This window comes from Podarcis melisellensis (genome assembly GCF_964234715.1).
Source record: "Podarcis melisellensis genome assembly, chromosome: 4".
NCBI lineage: Eukaryota > Metazoa > Chordata > Lepidosauria > Squamata > Lacertidae > Podarcis > Podarcis melisellensis.
The window spans coordinates 61,720,123-61,745,959 of record NC_138531.1 but is presented as its reverse complement, the minus strand read 5'-3'; the positions used below and the strand labels follow the sequence as shown (position 1 = coordinate 61,745,959).

The window sequence follows — 25,837 nt, the reverse complement described above, 5'->3', positions numbered from 1 at the left end:
GTTTCTACAAATAAGAAAAGGTCAGTTTCTTTCCCCCTAGGGGATGCATTTGCCTTACTTGTGGAATGTGGAATGTGTCTGATATAGTAGGTGATTAAAAAGCATTTATTTACATAGCAGCAAAAGTATCAATAACATCCAGAAAGAAGAGGCCTATAATGAGAAGAAATCTTATTGTATTGACATCCTTTGACTTTATGCAAATGAGTGTGGGGGAATGAGCAGATCTTTTGCGTTCTTATTTACTAGACACCAAATCCCTCCATGCTCCAACTTCCCATGAAGTTAAATGAAACTAATGAAGTTTGCAATGACAAAGTACAGTGAGATTCAGGCAGTGAACTTGTAGCCATAGCTTTACGGGCAATCTGAAAGTCATATCCCCTAAATATATCTGTAGGCTGCAGCATGTTCCGGACAGAGTTCCTGGTAAAAGAGATAGGAAAAAAAAAACAGATCACAAGCTGTGATGAGGGTTGTTTTCATCCGTCTACAGTTACAGTTATTTCCTTTCATAAATACATCCTGTTTAAGCTACACTTTGGCTCCATAATGCATGAGAGTGAAAGGCACAGAATAAACTTGGTATGGAAATAGACCAGATGTCCCCATTTCATTTCCATGACAATGTGCAGCAGCATTTGAATTTATTTATTTATTTATTCACCCTGCCTCTGCATGCAAGCCCTCGCAATGCAGCTTTTCTGAGCACAATAAAAACCTTAAAAGCAAAACAGTTGAACGCACACAATGAAAACACAAGTTTTCAGTCACGTAGAAGGGGATGGCAATTGACAACAAAGTTTGGTAGGATTTTAAAAAGTGTTCAGGGACTGCTTAAAGGTCCTAAAACAGGTAAGCAAGGAGAGTTCTCAGGAGAGAATGACAGGTGTAGGGCCACCAGTGAAAAGACTCTGTCTCTAGAAGGATTAACCTGAGTGACAGGTCAGAGAGTGTGTTTATATGGGGTGTGGGGGGGGGATGAACATCATCATTTCGGAATTCCGAAACACTCATAAAACTTTAATACAAAGGCATTTTTAACAATATTTTCATACCTGTATCTTAATCAAAATAATTTAACAATTATTTTTCTCTCTCTTTTTTTTGGCCAAACCAGGACAATAAGTGCAAGGGTCTGCTAGGTTGTTCTAAGGGTCAGTGGGGGAGCTATTTGCCAGTAATTTTTTTTTTTAAGCAAGAAAATCAATACCCAAGCAGTCACGTATTCAAACCAATGGTGTTTAGGGAATACAGTGGTACCTCGAGTTAAGAATTTAATTCGTTCTGGAGGTCCGTTCTTAACCTGAAACTGTTCTTAACCTGAGGTACCACTTTAGCTAATGGAGGCCCCCACTGCCGCAGTGCCGCCACCATGCAATTTCTGTTCTCATCCTGAAGCAAAGTTCTTAACCCGAGGTATTATTTCTGGCTTAGCAGAATCTGTAACCTGAAGCGTCTGTAACCTGAAGTGTCTGTAACCCGAGGTACCACTGTAATGCAACCCAACTGGATAAAAGCGACTGCTGTTGTGGACAACAGAGGAAATTACAATCTTCTTCTGTCCTGCCCTTCGTTGGAATCTATCTTAAGCTGAGTCAAACTGTTGTTCCATCTAGTAGACACTTAACTAGCAATGGCATTCAGAAAGGAACCTGCCCCAGCTATGTCTGGAGATGTCAGAAACCTTTTGCCCCCAACTGTACACAGCACATGCAATAAAGTAGTAGAAAATAACATCCCTTCTTTGTCAGTCCCAAAGTTGCCTTGCACTCATTGGCCAAAATATTTTAACTCTGGAGTATTGCATTGCAGTACTGTGTTTTTTTTATGTTGTACACCACCTTTTATATTTTCTGCAAAAGTACATTTTCTAAATATTTACATAAATGAATAAAACTATATTTTTACGTACTCCCACTAGTCAATGGTGTTAGGCTGTGACCCTAAGGAAATCCACTTTGAAGTTAGCTCCACTGAAACCAATAGACTCCCAAGTTAATGTGTGGTGTATGTACAGTATTAAAAGAATTCTTACTGAGACCTCAGCATCTGAATATGACACAAAGTTTTGTAGATCCCATTACAGATTAAATACACCATGCATACTTATACAAAATGCTTTTTAAAGCTGTTGTATAAGGGTATGATTATTCTGTAACAATTCAAGTGAAGTCTGTTGTAATGGAACCAGTTATACTTAATTACCACTTACATCCCCATCCAATATATATTACCAAATGCTTAACAAAAACGGGATATTTTTGGATAGCTTTAGAGAATGAGAGAATTTAAAGAGCTAGGATAATACCATCAAATTGTAATGGAAATATAATCTATCATGTCGAGAATGCAATATAGGATTTGCTTATATTTTGTACAGATGCATTGAAACTCAGATAAAAGATAAGAAAATCAGGAATAAAACTGACATTTGTCAAGCTGAAATGCTGATTTTTACATCTGATTTAGATGGTCGTCTTTGATACAGACCCAAATACACATCTGATGAAATTGAAAGAATAATGTGTGGTAAGTGTTCAAAACACTATCATTAAAATACTATTTTTTAAACAAGTGTCACATGATGTTCATGTGCATATGTACGGACGTGCTATTTCCATGTGGCAACCCCTGCACACTGCAACTTCCCTGCTCACTTACATTAGGTAACTGCCTTTCCTGTATTATTTTGGTGCCTACTTTTGCTGTTGTTGAGGTAAACGTACCCAAACGTGTAAAGTTGATGGGTAGCTTAATCTGGAATTTTAGTTGAGCGTGTAATTTTAGCTTAGAATGTATCCTTTTAGCTGTTGATTTCAATCATTTTGCAGTTTTATAAACTTGTTTTCAACACCAATTTTTATTGAGAAGATTAATGTATGTTTGATCATCTTTGTAAGCCACTTAGAGGCTTTATTTACACTTAAGCATTATACTAATTTTGTTTTGTGTTGTTGTTGTTGTTTTAAAAAAGGCCAATAAGATTTTTCAAACATAGATCTCCAAAAAGAGTTGTGAATTTGTTCATAAACCGTACAGCACTAAGTGAAACACACCATTACTGAATGTAAAGTGATCATTTCTAGTAGGCTTTTCTTTTTCATGCAGCTTCTTTGAAACTGGATATTTGCCAGTTATATGCCAGTGCAAATGTGGCTAGTTGAACTTCATGAAGTTCAGCACCTCATTGATCGGCAAATCGCCATTATAAGATTGGAGCTTCCTTATTAAATCCTGTTTTGACTGAGCACTGGGTTCCGTTTCCCCACACACACACTCTGCCAAAGCCCATTACATTACTATTCTGCTTTTACTTGAGGCAATGTAACGTAACTTAACAGTTAAACTGCAGAAATGTGTTATGATTTTATTATGGTATATTTGATTTTGTTAAAAAGATACATGCCTCGCCTGAAGAAATGAAAGAATGTCTATTAAAAAAGGCTAATTATGAATATTTTTCAAACGTGTCTATGCAGTTCATAGAACTGCCCAGAGGCAGAGCTAATCTCTACTTTGTGCATTGTGATATGATGCTTCACAACTATTCTCGCTTGGGTTCCCACTCCCCTCCCCAAATAACACAGATTGTTTCTACAGGTGTGATGGGTGCATATGCTGGACTTTCGCATGTCATATAGCTCTTATTTCATGGAAGTGCACTTTTCAACAAATGTGATTTCATAGTGCCGTTTGTTACTGATAATAGTTGGAGGCAGGCTTTTTGTACTGTAGCATGACATTGGGACATGTTCAATGCTACAGTTAGTTAGCCATGCTCTCCACAGTTCCCCTTTCCACCCAGGGGTCTGTCCTCTCAGCAAAACAAGCTGCAAATGTGCTCTGCCAGACAGTACTGAGGTACCTGGCTGCAGAATGGGCCTAAAATAGAACAACCCCACAGGAGCTGTTAAACTTCATAAAAGTACAAAATAGCAATGCTTGTACTGTTTTCAGGGCTGGCTAAAAAGTGTGTGTGTGTGTGTGTGTGTGTGTGTGTGTGTAAGAGAGAGAGAGAGAGAGAGAGAGAGAGAGAGAGAGAGAGAGAGAGTGTGTTTCAACATGTAGTGGAATGTAGTGGAATGATGGGAGCTGCCGTCCAGCAACCCCTGGAGGGCTGGAGGTTCATCACCCCTTAAATAAGTGAATTTAATATGCTGAAGGGCAATATATAAATGCTTTAAATACACAAGCCAATTTTAGCATCTATATGTACAATCTCCAAATGGTGCTTAAACCATCCCTTCCTTATGTAACACTGAACAGAAATGGATACCAGGCACCCACAGGTGCAAACTTAATTGCCGTTGTCAAAATAAATTAAAAAATTGTCCAGTAGCACCTTAGAGACCAACTAAGTTTGTTCTGGGTATAAGCTTTTGTGTGCATGCACACTTCTTCAGAAAGCTTATATCCAGAACAAACCTAGTTGGTCTCTAAGGTGCTACTGGGCAATTTTTTATTTATTTTATTTATTTTGACTGTGTCAGACCAACACGGCTACCTACCTGAATCTTGCCATTGTCAGTTAATGCTGAACCTAAAGTTGAAAGAATGGCGACATTCCGCTTGGATAATATTACTACTTTCTAGCAGCGTAAATGCAAAATTTTATCCCGAACAACAGGAAAATATATATGCAGCTGTCCGTAAAGGAAAATAAAAGTAACCACAGGCTTTGTTCCAACCAGCAATACTGGAAACAATGTTTAACTCTATCATCATTAGCCATTACTGCACTATAGTCCTGTCCTTAACTTGACAAGGAGACAGTGGACCACATTGAGGCAAGACAGCTACCCAAGCTACAAGTTATTGACATTCTGTGGTGTAAGAAACAGCAACTTGTAGCTACAGATACTGCAGCATTCTGTTTCTGGCAAGGAAGGACTGTCTAGCTCTGCTTGTATATGAGGCAAATGTTTTCACACTCCCTTTCTCTTACTGCAGACAGCATAATGTTGCATCAGATAGAACAGCCTCAAGACTCCTAGGATTTTAAACAGGAGTGGGAGAATAGAACCTCCTGGATTCACCAGCAGCATGCAGTTTTCTTGCCTCTCATGCTAGCTTGTCCATGTTACACTGCTGTCTATTTACAATGTGGCTGAAATATGCAGACTATGGAAATACATCTGAATTATGTAATAGTCACTGTTCAAATTGCCATTCATAATGCTACATTAAAATTGACTTTGTCTAAAATGGCTATGGGTTGTTTAAAGCGAAACAACAGAAAGCCTTTTTAAAATGCCATATGAATGATCACAAATTCAAATTAAAAAAGCTTAGGATTCACAATGAAAAAGCAAATGTATCTATTTTAATGTGGGAATGTGTTTATTTCAATGTCTGCACCATTGCACTTTCAAATAAACTAAATTCAATTTGCCTGGATGTAAGATCTCAGATTGAAATAAATGCTACATTGAATGTATTTAATGGAAATTCTCTGAGATTCCATGTACAGTGTGTAGCATTCCTATTGATGCTTACCATTCACAGCAAGCATATTTAATGCAGAAAATCTGATATTCCAATTTTAACAATCAAAAGTCTCACAAATATAATATCAATTGCAACAAATATTGCTGTTTAGTCAGGGTTGTAAGTATGCTATGATATGGTGGGAGCACTCAGAAATACTTACAACTGGCAGCAGTTTAACTGTGTTGTTGTTGTTTTCTGAGGTGTGTTTCTAGCTCTCATTGTCATGATGATATATGACTGAAAGTGTGTGGGCGTAGCTTAGCAAAGTCGAAAAATCCCAAAAAACTGTTGTACAATATTTCAGTAGTCAGATAGTTAGCTTCCAGCTCCTAGACCCTCTCAGGACTAGCGTTAATAATAATAATAGGCCTTTTCCGTGATGGCTCCCTGTTTGTGGACTACTCCCGCAAGGAAGCTTGTCTAGTGCCTTCATTACATATCTCTGTTGTGGGGGGGTATTGTTTCGTTTGTTACTATGTTTTGCATCTCCCTGTGATTCTCAGATGAAGTGAAATATATTTTTTAAAAAATAACAAGAACAATATTTAAAAATTGTAAACAATGGGCAAGCAAGTTCCATGAAATAAGAGAAATCTTGTAGATTTGCTTAGGTTTTGTAATGTATTCATGTCAATGAATTTAAATTTTTGTAGGATCTGGCTTGTCTTGGAACAGCATTGTTGTTATTTTAAGTGTAGAGATCTCCAGATGACCAATTCTATTTGTATGGTAGGTAATTTTGAATGGCTGTGGTGACAATCATATACAAGTGATTTTTTTTCATTAGGGAAAAGCGTGTTCTCCTTCATGGAGAGCACGTGTTGCGGTGGGGGCCACCAGGACACTCCAAAGTTGGGGGCGGGCTAACTGATCGTTGGCCACTGATGCGATTGGGGCTTCCCTTGTTCTTGGGAAGAAATTAATGTTGCCATTTATTGATTGACAGCCAGAAATGCTAAAACTCCTTGCACGAGGCTAGGTCTTCCTCTTTTCGCCTGTGCAGCGGATTGCCCGTCCCTCCCTCCCTAGAATAGGGTTGTTCGCTTTGACCTTGCTATGCCTGTCATGGGGTCGTCTGCTTTGGAGCGGAGGCCTGGTAGGAATTTTGTCCATCTGGCTGATTGGCTGGGGCCATTTGGTTTTTGCCTACTGCGTAGCAAATCGTCACAACTTGTAAGGTTGCGGTTAGGCATTGGTTTATGGTTTGGTTGGTTGAGGGGCATGGATTGGCTGTGCCTGCCCCTCTAATGCTGCTGCTGCAAGGGATTCCGTTAAAGGAATTGGGGGCTAACTATTGCTTGTCCACTCTGTCAAGGGGGCTCGGGCCATAGCAATGAGCTCCTGGTTGCATTTGGGGTGAGGGCAGGTTCCCTGCTCCGCGTAACCCCCAAGTGTATTCCCCCATTCTGACTTTCACATCGTGCGGAATGTCAGTCTGTCCCCCATGGTGGGGGCAGATAGTCGCAACCAATGCCTGGTTGCATTTGGGGTGAGGGCAGGTTCCCTGCTCCGCGTAACCCCCATTCTGACTTTCGCATCGTGCAGAATGTCAGTCTGTCCCCCATGGTGGGGGCAGATAGTCGCAACCAATGCCTAAGCAACCACTCACAAATTTGTATTTTAATAAAGTTGTGGCCAAAATTATGCCAAAAACCTTAAACAAAAATTCTGTGTGATGTGTGAGTTATTGGGGTGGACCTGGGGACCTCGACACGCAAGTATATAAAGTTTCAAGCTGGCTCTTATTAACCATTGGCAATGAAGTATATTGTCACTGACTGAGGGGGAAAATATTATGCTTCTTTTGAAAAATTCCAGGGCTTCCAGTCAGGTGTAAACAATCATAATTTTTTACATACAAAAGTCATTGGACTTTATCCAATGCTATTCTTAATCAAAGTAGAACCACTAAAATTAATGAAGCTAAGTTAGTCATGTTACTTCATTTTGATGGGTTTGCTCTGAGTTGGACTGGCATTGGATACAGTGCATCAAATCTTTCTTTTGGGTACGTGTCTTTCATTTGGAATAATAAGACAATTCTGCAATAGAAAGGCACCTTAAAGTGGTTCTACTCAGAAAGCTATGATAGGTTTGTCAACAAATGCATGATCCCCTCTCAACCATATAAACAGGATATGTTTGTAACGAAGCTAGATTTTATCCAAATACTGACATGGGAATTGCAAAATGCAACCTTTTAGAAAGAAATGATGAACAAAAAGCTTAATTCAAAGAGCTGAGAGGGCTTTAACTGCCTGTGGAATTCATTCTTTCTTTAGAACATCAAGTTTAAAGGTTTGTTCACACTTGCCTCTTAATTCCATTGTTTTCAAAGTAAAATCAACTGCACTATTCAGAGATAAGTGGAAAGTTCTTTTTCCATGGCAAGACCATGATATCTTAATTTCATACCCTCACCTTGTCCCCAAAGCTCAGTTCTTGAATAAAATGTCATTCAACAATTGATTGAAACAGGCCTCATTTTCCCTGTTAGTTGTTTCCTGCCTGCTACATCTCCTTCTCTTCTTACACATTCCCCTTCATTTTTAAATCTAAGTCAGGGCTTCCCTCAATGTTGTGGATGCTGATGACTGTCAGTATATATAACTCATTCTTCTATCACGTAAGGTATGTGGCATGTGATGGAAACCAATTAGGATCAATGTCAACAAACAGTTTTTCTACAACTGACATGGAAAAACCATGACAGAATAATAACGTACATTAGACAGCAATCTCTGAAGAGAAACACATCTCCAGGCAGCCATTTTTGTATGCTACAGTGTCTTAATATGGTGGCTGGCCTTCTCTCAACTGAGCACACATTAAAGCTTCCAGAAGACACGTCTATCTGTCTATCTAATTACACCTGATATTGAGAGCAGCTCAGCTTAACATGTGTTGTGATCTGAATGTGAAAGAGTGACAGGGAAACAAAACAAAACTGAAATGGGCTCATGTCTCGCGTGAAATCTGTACAGTAAAGGTTCGCTTTTCACTTACACTGCCTGGGTATTTTACAGCTTTGTCACTGCTTATAATGTTCAGATCCTCCAAGTATCCCTATTTTCCAGGGACAATCTCAAATTCACAGAAGCCGTCCCAGTTTCTGATTTCATCCTGGAATGTCCTGCTTTTCCTTAGGACATCCCTATTTTCATCAGAGAAAAGTTGGAGGGCATGGAGTTATGCAACCCTGAGCCAAGGAGATAAGTAACTATACAACCTTTAGAAGACACCTGAAGGCAGCTCTGTATAGGGAAGGTATTTATTGTTTAATGTTTTATTATGTTTTTCTGAATCTACCCAGAGTGGCTGGGGCAACCCAGTCAGATGAGTGGAGCATAATAATAATAATAATAATAATAATAATAATAATAATAATATAGGACATCCCTATTTTGATCGGAGAAATGTTGGAGGGTATGAATGTTCACAGACACCTCAAACAAATAAATATATAACATTCCATTCTTTGGGTTTCATTCAAGATGCTTCTCCCAATGTTCTTCATGCTAGTATCACTGTGGACAATTCGTATTTTGTAAAGATGATCTAAACTTGGAATTCTAAAGAACAACTTCAGCCGTGTCAAAGGCCGTATTGTAGGTTATCCTAGCAGCACTTTTGACATCTTTTTTTACACAAACCATTGTGTAAACTCTTCTCAGTTTTAAAACTGCCTGTGCCAGGAAGCACTGCTGTTCCAGAACATACAGAACTAGCTGCATGGTTCTTTGAATCACAAGCCATATGCTTTTGCCCTTAAGTCCATTCAGGGAAAATAAATTCTACAGTATCTGACCTGATGTCATTTTAGTTGTATTGGTGCTCTCTGAATCACATATTTCCAGTCTTCCTAATTTCATTTTATAGCAACAATGTGTGCCATCCTCTTCTTTCTTTCTTTCTTTCTTTCTTTCTTTCTTTCTTTCTTTCTTTCTTTCTTTCTTTCTTTCTTCTCTATCTCCTCCCCCCTTTCCTTAATTTGTTCTAAAATCCATTCTTATTCATCTCTTCTACTCATGACTATGACTGTATTAATTTAAAACTAAACCGTTTAGGGCAATTTCTGTTGTTTACTTACTTTCTACTCTAAATTAATTCTGTCTCTAAATCTGCAGCTGTCCAGAAAGAGAAGCTCCTGGATGATACATGTAAAAATGCTGCTTAGATTCCTCAAAAAGATAATTTTGATGACAACCTGATTAAGCCAGTATAAATCACTTTGTCTACTGAACGCTGCCAGCTTAAGCTATACTAGTGCATACCTTTCCCCGCTGCTTCGCCATTATTTTCAATTAACTTAGAGAATGGACTTTTATCTCTTGGTGTATGCCTGCCTGTTTGCAGCATCTCAACCCCAATTGCCTTCTCTGTGCCAATTATTCTTTCCCATTAGCTATTAGCATTATCATAATTACTGAAAAACCCACCTGTTCTGTGAAGGTGAATCACTGCAGCTATAAATACCTCATCCCACTCTTTGCTCATATGGCACTTTCTCCTCAGTATGCTATTGCTTCTGGCCTTTGGACTGCAATTTCTTTATATAATTGTTGTTCAGCACCATCTTGCTCTTAGGTTAATGTCATGATACACCTATGAACACAGCATACATTTTCAAAAACATATACTTGATTGAAACGTTCTTGCCCTAACTTTTAGGCAGCTAGGAAGGTGTGCCACTTTCCAGTAAAAGACTCTTGATCAAGCCAGGTCCCCCCCCCCCAAGTATTAATTCTTTCCTGTCTGGAACATGATTGTGGTGATGGTGCTGATTATTTCTTACCTTCCTTTCAGCCAAAAGTGCCAGGGTGGGCTACAAGAAAGGATAGGGAAGAAATTTGATTCACATTGCACATAAAGATGAACCTACACTTGCTGAAAGAGTATGCAAAAAAAGGTCATCTTTTGGAATTCACCCTTGTCCTATTTTGCACTACCTTGCTCCAGCCAAGTAATGTGTACATAATGCATATGCTAGGGTGAAGTGTGCACATAAGTGCATCTACTAGTGAAAATACCATACAGTAAGTAATGCATTATATTAGGGGAAATTGCTTTGCAAAAATGTGTGTATTTGACAAAATTGCATACAAATATACCTATATTAGGAGAAAATTGCACACAAAAATCTGCTGAATTTTCATGCATTTTTTTTTAAAAAAAATGCAAACTGATGTGGAAATGTGGAGCTTATGATTGAAAAAATGAGAAAGGGGGAGAAATAAAAATTGGCAGATTTGAGCATCTCGAGTTACAATGATGGGGGAGAAATCAATATTCAAAATCAATATTCAGAAACAATTTACAATCAGAACTACAGGATGGTTCATTAAAATAAAGGTGTCGCACTTACAGGCCAGCGTAAAGTGGTTTGTCTTTGGCATATAATGGAAACTATACAATGAAAGTGTCAGATACACCGCTGTGGGAGGCTGAATGGGTTGTTGCAGATGAAACACCAGAGACTGCATGTGCATCATCTCACATTCCCTCAAACGCAATGCTTTACAAGGGATTCATTTCACACTTTCAGCTGCCAATCATCAAGGGTACAGTAAGCAAGCACAGAGAAATGAAGCGTAGGAAGCAGGCCCAGGGCTGCTCATCTGATCAGCATTAATAAGATGCTTGAAGCCACTTGGCATACAAACATACCAGCATTCTTTATTTTAACCAAAGGTTACCCATTGATCTCAGAAAGTTGTATCCATGATTTCCCCAATGTTCTTTAAAAAAAAGCAAAAAAAGCAGCTGTGTGGACCAGCAGCAGCTGAGGAAATAGCAGCCATAAGGTCTGGCATATGGACAGACTACTTGGTTGCAAGAGTAATACAGACCTCACTGTTCAGCAGAGGTCCTGTTGAAGCCCCAAGTGAATTGAAAACGCTAATCAAGCTTTGTTGGGTTTTTGGATTTGTTTGACATGAGTAAGGGAACATTAAGAAGACTATCATGCAGAATACAATTAGAGGAGAGCCTACGGGTTGTTATTGAAGGCACCTGAATGTCAATCTCAGCCCAACATTTTGAGGGCCCTAAACTAGACTCTGTTCTTTAAAACATGCAATTGATTGAGACAGTTAGCCTTGTGCTGTATGGAATTTATTCTTTTATACATTTTTTCACATATATTTGTTAAAGTATGGAACTGGAAGACAAATCTTTATGATGCACTGTATGAACTTGTGTAATTATATCCCAAGCTAGAAAGAACTTTCAAAATGATAGGGTTGCTTAAAGCATGAATATAGCACACCCTATAAGTGTTAGCAAGGTGCAGAAAAATGCAATTGTGACCATGCTTTGGTAATAAAAATTCTAGCAGTGTGCTATTGCCTAAAAGAGATTTTTCATTACCTGCAATATTGACCCCTTTGATATTGATGAAAATATAGCTGCTGTCTACCGTACAAGCAGTACTTCATCCTTAGTAATAAATAACAAGAACATTCAAGTATAAAATATAGTAATGTACATGCAGATCAGCTTAAAGAACTAGATACACTTGGAAAGCTATTGGTAGTCACAGATTTTAATAAATGTTGAGTTAAGGTGATATTAGTGGAAAATTTATAGTTACTTTCCACCATATTCATCCGTCCACATCAGATGTAAGAAGACCAAGAAGTAAATCACCTGAGTTAAATAAGATTATTGCTAAAATATAATGGGCAGGCACTAAGGTCAGCCAACTGTATAACCAAGAAGCAAAGCTTACAAACTAGTCCTAGCTGAAAAAATGCAACAGAAATGGTGATTTATAGTGCAAATAATTTTGAGGGGGAAAATAGCATGAAATCTCATTTTAGGCTACATATCTCAGAGTAGAATAGTACTGGAGAGCTATGCTCAAGCAAGAAACATAAAGTACCTACAAAGCTCTCAAAGATGTCTTCTGCAAAGAATGAAAACAACAATTACACCCAGCACTCAATGTTTAGATGTCTGTAAACCATTTGATAAGGTAGTGCACATTGGTGATAAGAGTAGACATTTTATTGTACTGAATACCAGCTCTATCAAGTAAGAGAATGAATTGTCCTGTAAGATTACATACCATGTAGAATTGCTTTAATATAATGTAACATTCCAGTTAAAAGCAATGTTATCAGGTCCCCTGGAATAAATACCTCTGAGAATAGTGTATATAGTTGAGTAGAACACACAGTGCATTTCAGCTGAGGAATAATTTGCTCACATCCCAATGCCAGCGCAAATTGCAGATCACTTATAATTTGTATGGCTCAAAGACCACATTGGGACGATGAAAGAGTGATAGCCTACATCAGCTGCAACAAAGAGCTAGGGACCGAATATAGCAGTAGATGGACGCTTCCTATCTTGAACAAACAGCATAAAACCTTCCATCCTTGATGCAGGCAAATTCCTATCCTGAAGACATCTTTTTCTTAATGTTTGGCAGTGCCACAGTCTGCTGCCTTCCAAACCAATGGGTAAGGGAGGAATTAGGACAGTGTGGGCCAAATTCTTGCACATCTGCTGTAATAATGTGAACATAGGGGGATTTGAAAGATGAGTAGGTGGCCTCATGGCCACTGATTATCCCTTTCAATTGCTCCCCAGGGCTAGTCCTGAAAGTGCTTTAATTTCACCAGATTTGGATCTATATTTGTAAGACCTTTTAAAAGAGAGATTATAGAGCCCTTTGAACAATTTCCTGTGGAAATCTGGCTCATGCCTGGCATAATATTTGAACCCTATATGGTTGGCGTCTTTCCCACAGAATCAGCATTGATGTATTGATCTGGTGTGAGAAACTCACACAATCAAACCAGCCTTTTGACTGGATCACTAAAACTGGATCACTCAGCTATGCCAGAAATGCTCGCAGTGGAGCAGGGGGAGAGAAAATATCTCACTGAAGGTAGGTGATGTGTAAAGGGTCCTGGTGTCATACCCAGATGGCCCAGGGTAGTCAGATACAGTGGATATGATAGATGCAAACGCCATAATAACTCTTCAGTTCAGCCGCCTCTAATCTATATCTGAAGTAGTGATGAGAACAGAACCTGATTTCTCTGAAGAGCATGGGCACAAGGTGAAATAGCACCAAAGATTTCAACATTGTCATTATTTCAAGCAAAATGGCTCAAAGTGACTGGAGTGATTATAGAAATATCTCTTAACTGTCAGCTACAGGCAAACTATTGGCAGGCACTCTTCACTGCTGAATGCTAAACTTAAGAGTCACTCTGCATCTATTGACACTGGAGCTTTAATTATGACACAGAGCTATTGGCATCTTCTCTGCCGCTTGACAACTACAGAAAATGTCCAGGCAAGAAAATAAAAAACAAAATAGACACAGCCTCATAGTCTTCATCAGCCTGACAGAAGCATTTAGAATCATAGATGTGAAAGAGTCTTCGGGTTTCTCTAATCCATCTGAGGCAGGATTGCTGCATCTAAACTTGGAATGAGACAGAATGACTTTCGTAGCTTTGCATTTATCTTCCCAATGGCCCCAAAACATAACCTTATTCTGACACTTGTTGTAAACATTTAAACATTGTTCTCTTGTACTATTCAGTTTTGTATTGCACTGTTCTCTTATATTGATTACATTGCACTATTGGGAGACATCTGTACCTATTAATACTTGCTACTGCAAATGACTGTCTTGGGTCCTGTCAAAATAGGGAGGGACCTTGTCACATAATCCTGTGGGATATGCCCAGTGAAGGAGCATAATGTTCTCCCTGGTTATTGACTCCACTGTAGATGAACATGTACTTACTAGAACAGGGGTGGATCTACACCGCTATAAATAAGCAAAAAATTAAATCATTATAACAAAAGGGGGGAGGAGTATGGAAAATCGCTTAGAATTTTTATTTTGCACCAGCGGCATCTGGTGTTGCATGTTTATAACGCATTCAAAACGCAGTTTTTTGACTCATGTAGCTGTCCCTTTATCTTCAGTTACAACACTTGGGACTTTTTAGTTGTGTAGGGGTGGGGGAATAAGGGTGCATATGATAGAGAACTATGCATGGTGTGAAGGAGGGGGATAGAGATAAGTCCCCCCCTTTCTCATAATAAAAGAATTTGGGCCCATGCAATGAATCAGAAAGTTGGATTATTCAGGACAGGGTAAAGAAGGTACTTTTATACAGAGAACATTGTTAAACTGAGAAATTCACTTCCACAAACTGTAGTGATGAACAGTAATCCTTAAAAGAGTATTCAGCAAATTCCCCACATAGGAGATAGATAGATATATCTACCCCTAACCTAGCTATATAGATTTATCTTGTTTTGAGGATTTTTAACTTAACAAATATATGCCTATATCTATAGATACAGACAGGTAAATAGACGGAGATAAAGACTTTGAACCACACCCTTCCAAATCATCTTTTGCCTGTCCTGTTAGGGCAAAGTGTTGTACCTGAGCAGCCATGGTGTCCCTCCTAACCCCGTGATCTCATAACAATAGAATCCTGCTAATTTGAATCTACTTAACTGCTTCTTCATACACTACACAGAGCAATCAATGTCTGGCAACTAAGACTGCTTATATACATGCAGGAGTTTTTTCTGTGTCATATGGCATGATGTAAAAGGGTTAATTGATCAATTTCTGTAATGCCATACCATCTGATATACAATAATAAGGGCTTAGTGTGAACTAGGTCATAAGTAGCATAAGTCTGATGGTTTTGGTCTATCATCCACAGGACACAGAAATGAACATATCACAAAAGCACCATATAATTTAGAATAATCAGCAGTCTCTGCCCAGTAGACGTCCTAGAATTTCTGCAATTTTCCCCTGGAGGAAAGCATCGGGGGAGGGGGAGGAGCAGTATAAATTTTAGAAAAGCTGTTCATGGTGTCAGGACTATTTTACAAACTTGCATTCTGGGAAATTTTGTATTAGCCCTTTCATGAATGTGCATAGCTTACCTAACAGCTAGAAACATTGACAGCTCAACATCTCTTTCATCATTCACAGCTCAGGGAAATAGAGTTGAAATTAAGTGCTGTTAAGTATTATGCTGTGAGAGTTTGAGGTTTGGTGGATCCAGATATTGGTACACCAGTCACTTTCCTCATATACAGTGAATCACAGTCCAAAAAAGTGCCTAAGAAGTGATTAGGTGATTTGTGAACTGGGCTCTTGACATATTCAAAATTACTAAGGTGAATTACTTCTTGAATTGGGAGATAATTATATCACCAGTCTACTCTGCAGAAACAAAGTAGACCGCAAACAGGAACAATTGCAATGGAGTATTGCATTTTTCTCTGTGCCCCATACTCTAATTAGCACATTCTAATTTAAAGCTTAACAAGAAAGCCACACAAAGTATATAGTTTATAGCTTTATATTGTTAAGCTGGGTGGTTCACAGTGAGACAGAACCCCGTATTTTATTTGATTCAGTTTGTTGCTTCCTTCCCCCACATCAGATAATTAAATAATCCAAACAAGATGAAATGAGTTGCTTAATTTCTTTAGGAATTAAAAGTCATTTAGGTTTGAGAAATTGCTTTTCAAAGCATCTGGATGTTTCTCTGTAAAAGACCAGATGAGCTGGTTTGTCCTCTAATTTCTTTCATCTTCAAAACTTTAAATCAAATCAATATTTTATTGCATTATTTCTCAATGGGAGAAGCATTTTTCCCCTTTCAAAAGACTGCATCTAAGCCTACAATCCAAACTCTTTCTGGTTGAGGGGTGGGCAATGTAGAGGGGCCACCACCACAGATGTAGCCCTACTTCTCACACCAGTTGAGCAACAGCTTGGGGATAGGCAACTTACTGTGACAGCTTGGAGCTGACACATGATTGGACTCGGATTGGGCCTGATGTTGTCACCTGAGAGCAGTGATCTGCTGTGGATCTGGTGGATTCTGTGGTAGCCCTCCCCACTCTCAAAACTGGTATTGCCAGTCCACATGTTTGGAGGCTGAGTGTTCTGCGTGTAGAGACACTTCTACCCAGTCCAACCCTCCCAGCCTGGTATTCCTTGGGCTACAATTAGCTGGATATATTAGCAAGGTGTGGTGGTGCTGTGGGTTAAACCACAGAGCCTAGGACTTGCCGATCAAAAGGTCGGTGGTTCGAATCCCACGACGGGGTGAGCTCCCATTGCTTGGTCCCTGCTCCTGCCAACCTAGCAGTTCAAAAGCATGTCAAAGTGCAAGTAGATAAATAGGTACCACTCCGATGGGAAGGTAAACGGCATTTCCGTGCACTGCTCTGGTTTGCCAGAAGTGGCTTAGTCATGCTGGCCACATGACCCAAAAGCTGTACGCCGGCTCCCTTGGCAAATAAAGTGAGATGAGAGCCTCAACCCCAGAGTTGGCCACAACTGGACCTAATGGTCAGGGGTCCCTTTACCTTTTATTATGAAGATAGGACTATGGTTTCTGAACTTCACTTGCTGCAAGAAAAAGAGGAGAGGGAGCCTGTGGCCATTCCAATGTTGTTGGACTTCAACTCCCAGAGGCCCAGTGGCCAGAATCGACTTGTAGCCCAGCATCAAGGTTGCTGGATGACTTGTAGCCCAGCATCAAGGTTGATAGAGGTTGCCAACAACTGCAATAAACCATAGTTTAAACTAGCTGCTTTTTCTGATCTTGAAATGTTAGCTTCCAGTCTCCTGTTTGGATGCATGCTGGACAGAGAGGGGGAAGCGATGGGCACCTGCGCCAGAGTCTTCAGCAGGTTATGGTCTCACATTCTTACAGACTCAATCACCACACTTTTCTAAAGCATCCGGATTATCACACTGAATTGTCTAACAAGCATAACACACACGACTATAGTGGAGCATAGCAATGGGAAAACACATTGTTGTACTTACACTTGGGCTGTAAATATAATGGGGAAGGGACATGCTAGAAAATGCAAGCCAGATAACTAGTGTATTGACAGACCACATAGAAGGTTGGCACTGCGATCCCATTCAAAATCAGGAATGATAATTATAATAGTAATAATGCATATTCTTTATCTAGTTGCAGTCCTTACAACAGCCCTGTGTGGTGAGTCAGTATTATTGTACTGCAGATGGGGGTACTTAGGTAGAGAGATACTTTCTAACACTCCCTGGAAAGTTCATAGCTGCGACAGCAATTTAAGTTGGGACTTTCTGGTTAGTAGAATCGTGACAATGATCTCATCTGAAATGGGTGAAAACTGAATGAACTAATGCTGGCAGCTCCAGAGAAAATGGCTTGTGTAGAAGCAATCTACATGTCAAATTGTATATTGATTTGTTTTTATTTGTTGCAAATAGTTGAGATGTTCGGTCCAGAGTCATGATAAAGGAAATGATAATTTTAGTGTGCCAGGGGAGTGGGGGCAGGTAACATGCCATTTCTGTCTTTTCTCCCCTCTCTTGGGGAAAAGCAAATTCATCAGAAGTGAATGCAGTAAAGATGCTGTCCAATGACTCTTTGATGAGACAGGTCTAAAATCATCAAAGGCTGCCCTCTTATTTTTATCAAAAAAGTACAAGCCGGGCCTATAGAGACCACTGAGTAGGGTAGACGATAAGAGTAATTAGCCTCTATGATAGATAAATCTTCCTCCTCTGATGATCAAAGACTGCTGAAATTGCTAAATCATATGCAATGCTTCAGTGATATGAGTAAAATAAAGTAGAATTATAATCTCCACAATCGCATTACTTAGGATGTTAACTCTATTTTAAATACATTTGAATTTTATTTTGGTTGCTTCTTTCTTTTTGAAGATATTAGGCCTCTAGTGATATAATTATTAATATTTCCCAAATGTTATTCTTCAGGTAGGTTAATAATTAATTGACAAATGAATGGGGAAGGAGGCTGCAAAAGGGAGGAGATTATTCATTTAGTTTCTTTGTTTCTTCACTCAGAGATACCTATATAATTTTTCAGCTATTATGGTCTTATGACTATGGGTTATTGTCAATACTGGAGTAAATCCTGGAGGGGTGAAGAATGGTGCTGCCCAGTAATGATGTCACTGCTTCTCTATCAGGTACATTTCAGAGTGACCAATAATAGTGGGGGTTCTTGTCCTCAGGTCTACCTTAGCTCTGGCATGTCAGCTATCTGGTGCCAATTAGTTTTCAAATTAGCTTCCAATGCAATATGGTGGGGGGAGGGGATCTGTTTTCAGACCAAGGGCCAGGGCTAGTGACATCATTAGGCCAACTAAGCAGCCATCTAGAGTGTAGTGAAGACCTTAGAGAGCCACAGTACTGACCTTTGAGGTGCACAGCATTATACTCTTTGCTTTATCTTAAAAACTGCTGAGAATATTTAACTTTTATCTTATATGCTAGACAACTGGCTACACCAATAACATTCATACAAAAGAAAAATGGAGAATGGAAAATGAATGGTATTAGTAAAGAAGGAAAAATACCAAAGTCGCAGCCCAGGAGCTTTTCCACTGAGGCTCTCATTTGCACTAATATTAGGTTTGATTAAAAAAAAAAACCATATCCCCTCAGGTATTGTCTCACTAGACTGACCAGCATGAAATGATTTGAGATGATAATAGAAGCATAATTTTAATTACTTATTACAATGTTGCTTTTTCCCAAAAATCAATTCAAAGTGACTTACAAAAACAAAGGTTAAAATAGATATAAACCAAGAATAAAACAACTTAAAATACTCACAATAATGTGCAGCAAATCCAACCCAACTAGTATCATTATCAGCTTAAAATTTCCCATTCCTGATATAATTTGAAAATATCCAACCCAGGAGCAACTTCACTTCACTTTCAGCTACCTTATAATAATAGCAACACATTATTATTTTAACAACAACTTTGGAGGGCGGTGGAACTACAATATGCTCTATAAGGGAATAATCCTTGTTGCCAAGGAAACTAAGTGGAGTACACGATTAATATATAAGCACTTTAAAGACTGGCATGGCAGATGGATAAATAAAGTTGAAGATTTTTTCCCCATTGTTATGCACCATATAAAAAACATAATTGTTAATTGTTGACCTATTAAATGCTACGAGTGTGTAATGCATTTCCTGCCAATTATCAAGTCACTTCTTATAATGTATATCCAATATTACAATTATAATACTTTCGTTTAAGGGTAAGGACAGTTGAGATTTCTGTTACAGGGTGTGGTACCTGGCCTCAAAACTGTTCACATCTGCTACACTAAACATAGGGGCCAGATTGAACAAATAAGTCCTGTTAGTGGAAATCCATACAATAATTTCTGCTAGTGTAACAACACTTTCCTCTTGTCCTTCTCCCATGCACCTCTGTGCCCCCACAATTGGTTTGGAATAGGTCAGAAGAATCTCCAGAACAGCATGCCAAAAAAAGGAAATGAGGGATTTTCCATCTGCCAAGCAGTAATGGAACGATTACCATAGTACTACACCAAATGCCTTCCATAGGAATTCAACTTAGTCATGTTCATTAATTGAATAGGCTTGCTCTTAGTGCAAAGTAGTTAAATGCCATGCATACGATCCATTATCCCCATTCATGCCTTCAGAGGCTGCCTGAATTCAAGTGGAAAGAATAGATTACCCTTGGAGATGGAGGTTAAGAAAGGATGTTAACATTCTAGATCCTAGTTAGTCACTCCACAGGGGTTAAGCTCTAACATCATTATGGACCAAAGAAAAGAGTTGTCACTTTCAGAGGGGAAACTCACTGCATTCCAGTTGTGAAGAAGACTATGTAAACCCATGCCACCTTTCTCTAGCTGCCAATAGTAACTGAGTTTTTCCTCAGAGAAAGCGACATTCATAACATTTCCTGCAGCTCCTAGAGTATTTTGCCTTCCTCAGGTGCAGTGGAGAGCACTGTCCCATAGACAGTCTTGATGCAAAATTCAACTACAAGTCCACTTGGCTTCTGTTTATGGATTTGGAGGGATCATCCTCTCATTGTTTGTTTATGGAGGAAGCTCGATGTCTTGGTGTGCAAAGAATATCATGAAGAAGACATATTTGAATTCTTGACAGGACCAGGAGGCTGGCTGTCTCTCAGATAAGTGGGGCCTAGCCATCCAAGACTTTTAAACATTATAAGCAGTATCTTCATTTGTTCTCAGAACAAAATAAGGAACTAGCACAGTGTAACTTTGTGTTCTATTGACAACATGTGCAAAGTAAGCTGAATGGAAGATCCACCGCTGATTGCCTGGTCACTACTGTGAAACTCAGTATTCAGCCAAATCCAGTTGAATGTATTCATTATCCTCTTCCCACTGTACACTCAAAACTGGCCTCTGTCATCCACTAAGACCATCAAGGTAGATATATTGTCTTGATATAACATGTCCAGCCCTTTCAAATGGACATGGCCAATCATTTTACAGTTCGCCAATAACACAGCAATGAGCACAGCTTTACTAATAGGGCAGTGAAGTTAGGCAAAGCTACTGCCTTTCCAGGATCTGTAGATCACTTGGTGATGCTACTTTCAGTGATCAATTTTAGCACTTACCTCTTCCACATCTTTAGTACTGAATATAGTAGTTAGACAGCAATCTTTATCTTCTAACTCTCATTTATTTCTACAGTTTCTGTAATATCATTTCGTTTTCTTTTAAATTTATCTAAAAATATTACCAGCAAAGAATCAGGATCATCAGATTAAAATTAAAAAAAGATTTCTTCAGGGTAATTATACATGCAAGAGGTATATGAATAGATACATGCCCTTTCCATACACTTGTATTATGTGCAAAAGAATTTACCCCCAAGATATTTCAGGTTATTACCTTAATCCTTAGCTGGTAGACTGGGATTACTGAGTCCTAGATAAGAGGGTTTTTAAAAAACCTCCCTCCCTCCCCTCTCTCTCTCATATAAGAAAAAATTCTCATAAATTTTAACCTTGCTGCTGCTTCTACACTGCACATCTGGCTCTCAGGTACAACTGCTTCTTGAAACTGATATATACTCTTTGAACTTTGGTGGGTCATGACCCCAGGTGAGGTAACCAGGGGGAAGAAGATATAGAACACTCCTGTTTGTCACACATTTATTCCACTTATCTTATCTTGCTAATTGGCACAGTTGCTTGTCAGTCACACTTACGTTGCTCACCTTGTACTAAAAATATAAGTCAGTGTGTCAGATGTTACCACTTTACATAGGACGTATGTCTTGCTTTTCTTGCTACCTTTTAAATTGTTTGAGTTTAAATCTATCTAAAGCATGAAGTGGTAACCAAAATCACCTTTAGCAAACACTATCAGTTCAATTCAAGCACTATACTGCACACAATTGGTTTCCCTGATAAAACACACACTTGTGTAGCAAAAAGGAAAACCTGTATACATTGTCACATATAAAAGTCATGCTGATGACCTTTGCGCTCCCTTCCATGTCTTCAAGTCTACGATTCTATCATTCTGCCTTCTCATGAGACACCCTTGACTAAATGTGACCTCTGGTGGAGATGTTGAAATTCCTGGGGTATCAGAGTCCGCTTTGAGATTACATGGTTTATTCTCCCCTTCTTTGGAAGAAATACACAGGGGCACAATTGAGTTGCACCTTAAGCATTTCAGACCACATTTGGTAATGGCACAGGTGAGGAGGGGTCTAAAAGGTTGGGCAACTTCTCCATACCGTTTGACTTCTGTTAGCAATAGTTCTACATACTGAGTTACGGACTGCCATATTCCAGTCCTCACAACTAGGATGGCTTCTTTTTCATATTATACTAATTGTTTGGTGCAATACAGTAATGCATACATTACTCTTATGTGGGAATATGTGTCTTGGGTGGTTTTGTTGTTAATTGAATTTTGTTGTTGTTGTTGTCTTAATATAATATTGCAATGTGCAAGGTGTCTTCATATAACTCAAAGAAGCAATCTCAGTAGATCGGCCTTTGCTGCATTGTGGAGGAAGCTCTGTAGGGGGAAAAATTAGCTGGAAATCCAAAGCAGTCAAAGCTCAATTCTAACCTTCAATATTAACAGTGTTGCAATTTTGTCATAAGCCACTCTCAGCCTTAACAGCGCCCTCCAGAAAAATGAAGACAATGGGCTGGGTTTGCACTGGCAGCGCGGGCTGTGTGTGTGTTAAAATACATTTTTTACATAGCGCATGTTAGCAGTATATTAAATACTTGCTTTTCTGCTAACCTTTGCTGATGTCTGTGTGTGTGGTGGTGGGGGAGCAGTGTTGTTTAGCTACACTAAATCCAGGGAATCTCTACTGTTTTCTGTGGGCAGCTTTTACTTTTGCCCAGAAAGGGAAAATGATAGCTTCAAAACATGGGACTCCATCTCCAGATAATTGCACTGTGATTGTAGTATTTTGCCTGTCTTTATGGATATCACTGCTTTCTTTGCATTACATTTTTACCTGTGACTTCCCTCACTGCCCAGAAGAACAGATGGCAGAAGCAAGCTTGTTTTTCACAAAATGACTAGAAAGAATATTGTCTGCACGTTTTGCCTTGTAGTGTTGATTCTACAAGAACTAGACATGTGAAAGAAAGAAAGAAAGAAAGAAAGAAAGAAAGAAAGAAAGAAAGAAAGAAAGAAAGACAACTGGGATCTGGGTCAGCTAAAGTTACTGAACAGACATGTCCAGAATCTTGGGAACCCAAACAACAAGGAAAATCTATCCCTTGTGTGGATGGCCACATGAAAAACAACAGCTCCATTTTTTTTTAATTCACAAAGGGGAAAATGGCTGAAGAGGAGGAGGATTCTTATTTGTCCTGTCCTGGTAATATTATTTCTACAACTAACAATCATGACAAGTAACAGCTCCTGGGTTAGCAGGCAGAGGCTTCACTGGGTTACCTGGTAAGGCAGGGGATCCTAGTTCTGCTAGATTATCCGAGGCAGCAAAAAAGCACCTGGGACCCCTTGGCTGGTAAAGGAAATTATGGCAGGGGAGTCTCACCATTCTGCCTGCCTAGTGTCTGAGGTTGCATAAAATAATGAGATTACTCCTATCATTTATTTATTTATTTATTTATTTATTATTTGTACTTCAGTGACACTGTTGTGAAGAGTCTGTTTCAATAAAATCCAGGGCACAATGCTCCCTTGAAGATTGCTGTGGATATTAAGTATATGAGATGCAGAAAAGAATGCATTGTGTATTAAAATGGTTATGAAAAATAGATACGTCGAGGCTTTTTCGGAGTTTAATAACATGGCTATTTTATTGTGTCAGCAGATAACATTGTTTTGGTAAATATACAAAGTATTATGTATCCTCTCTAAAGATCTTGTAAGATATGGCTTCAACAGCAGTAGAGAATGAATACTAGCCGTCTCAAATTCAAACAGCTAACAATGGATGGGATAAAAAGCAGCCGCCTATTGCTTCACACGGCAGAGGAGTTATCTTCAGAGCCACGAGAAGCACATGACAGTTCCAGTTTGGGAAAGATGATAATCTGCTATAGGAATGACAGAAATCAGTCAGATGTGATGAAAAAGACATTTCTTACTAAGGGTGTCTCATCCTCCAGACTCTGCTTCATGCACCAGTTTGCAAGGGGAATGAGACAGCGGCAGCAAACTGTACTCGATTCTTTCTTAAGACAGAAAGCTGCCTAATACCTTCTCTGACTATTTCTCCATCTAAACCCTGGCTGGGAATGGCTCATCAGCCTCTCAGGAAGAGGTCTTTACTCTTAGCCAATCATTTATAAAAGAAACCCACAAAAACCTGGAGTTCAGAAAGATTGAGCTTGGGACCTTCTGCTTATGAAACATTGACTCTAAGCTGTGGGAACTTGCAGAAGGGAACAGCAAATGTGTTAACATCTCTGTCTTGTCATATGCCCTATTAACGAAACTTAAGTTCTGAGAAATTTTCAGCTTCCTCCTGATTGCTAATCAAATCACAGGGGGTGAATATTGTGTACATCTATTCCTTTCTGTGCTTGAAGAAGACACTGAAGTCTGACAACATATTCAGGTTCAGAACAACTCACTAAGCCCTGGAATCAATATTATTTATTGTCTTCATTCAGTGCTACCCACTAATGACCCTTAGAGTTATTCCCACCCGCATGGCTGAAATCATGATTCTTTTGTAAGTCATCCCTTATAGCTATCATTTGCAACTGTTGATATTCCAAAATACCAGTTCTGTTTTCACTCTCTGTGTGCAATATATATGTATAAGTAATAAAGAGACTCTCTGGACCAAAATATAGCAATGTTATTGTGGTCAATACATTTTAATGGCATGAGAAAAATGCACAACCTCTAGGAAGCTTCATCAGACTTATGGCTGAACCAGGCCAGGGTGGTTTATATTGACTGGCAGCAGCCTGCAGGCACCCCTATGAGACAAAACAACAACAAAACACCAGCTTTGTTGAACTTCTTCCACATGTTGCCAGACTAAAACTCCCCTCATCCCAGACCATTGGCCACACTGGTTGGGGCTGATGGGAATTGCATTCAAACATCAGGAGGGTGATAGGTCCACCATCCCTATTTTAAGTGGAAATGCCTTACATATGCCAGTGATCTCCATGCCAATGAGCCATGTTAAAAGGTTTTAACATGGGGAAGCCACCTAGGAGCAGTTACATGGATATGTAAAGTACATACCAAATTAATAAGAGAATTAAGGACAATACTGTGCTCCTTTTTTCTAATAACATATTATGGGTATTGTGTGTTTATCTGAGGCAATGGTGCAGGAAGTGAGAGGTAATTTGATGAAAAATTGCCTATTTAGTATTTTATAGGCCAAAACCAATAGTTTAAAGTTAAACCAATGGTATGAAAGCCACAGGCAATTAGGGCTGAATACAAGGAAACTATACCATATAGAACGCTTTCATTGCCTAACTTGGATCAGGTGACGATATAGGGCATCATTATATGCTGATGCACAACTCAGTCAGGATGCAACAAAAACAGAATGTCCAAAGAAAGAGAAAAAAGGCCAACAACAGCAACAACAAAAACCTCTTTCCATAATTAAATAACATATAGTGTTGTCCTCAACCAGCAAGAGAGTTTCACAGTCATAAGCAACATTCCACATGCATTGCCAGTGGAGATCCAGATCTGCTCACCTGACTCATATTGATTGGTTTGGTGGAATGTTTGATGTTGCTGGGGATTATATCAGGAGACACAGTTGCTTCATGGGACTTAGTCTGGATCAGTGGCTGAATTGCAATAAGACTTGCACCAGAAGTTGATGCTTCCAGGAGGCTTGGAAAGCGACTCACCATCATTGTTCTGCCTAACATTTACCTTTTGCTGCTGCCAGCCTCCTCTGGAGGGTGGATATGAGGACCAGCTATATGTCATCTAATCTAGTGAGAGGACCCTGTATCTAAGCCAGGCTCTTGGGAGTGCAGGAAGACC

The 25,837-nt window shown here is 39.2% G+C and overlaps 2 long non-coding RNA genes across 2 annotated transcripts; both read right to left on the bottom strand.

Moving 5' to 3' along the window:
- Positions 1-325: 325 nt before the first annotated feature.
- On the bottom strand, positions 326-19,257 carry LOC309367708. Its single transcript, XR_014167301.1, has 3 exons — positions 19,154-19,257; positions 10,289-10,318; positions 326-426 (listed from the first exon to the last, which is right to left on the bottom strand). It is a non-coding gene; the product is annotated as an uncharacterized lncRNA (long non-coding RNA).
- A 4,372-nt stretch (positions 19,258-23,629) lies between these two features.
- LOC309368671 lies at positions 23,630-25,627 on the bottom strand. Its single transcript, XR_014167852.1, has 2 exons — positions 25,540-25,627; positions 23,630-23,898 (listed from the first exon to the last, which is right to left on the bottom strand). It is a non-coding gene; the product is annotated as an uncharacterized lncRNA (long non-coding RNA).
- Between the last annotated feature and the right edge of the window lie 210 nt (positions 25,628-25,837).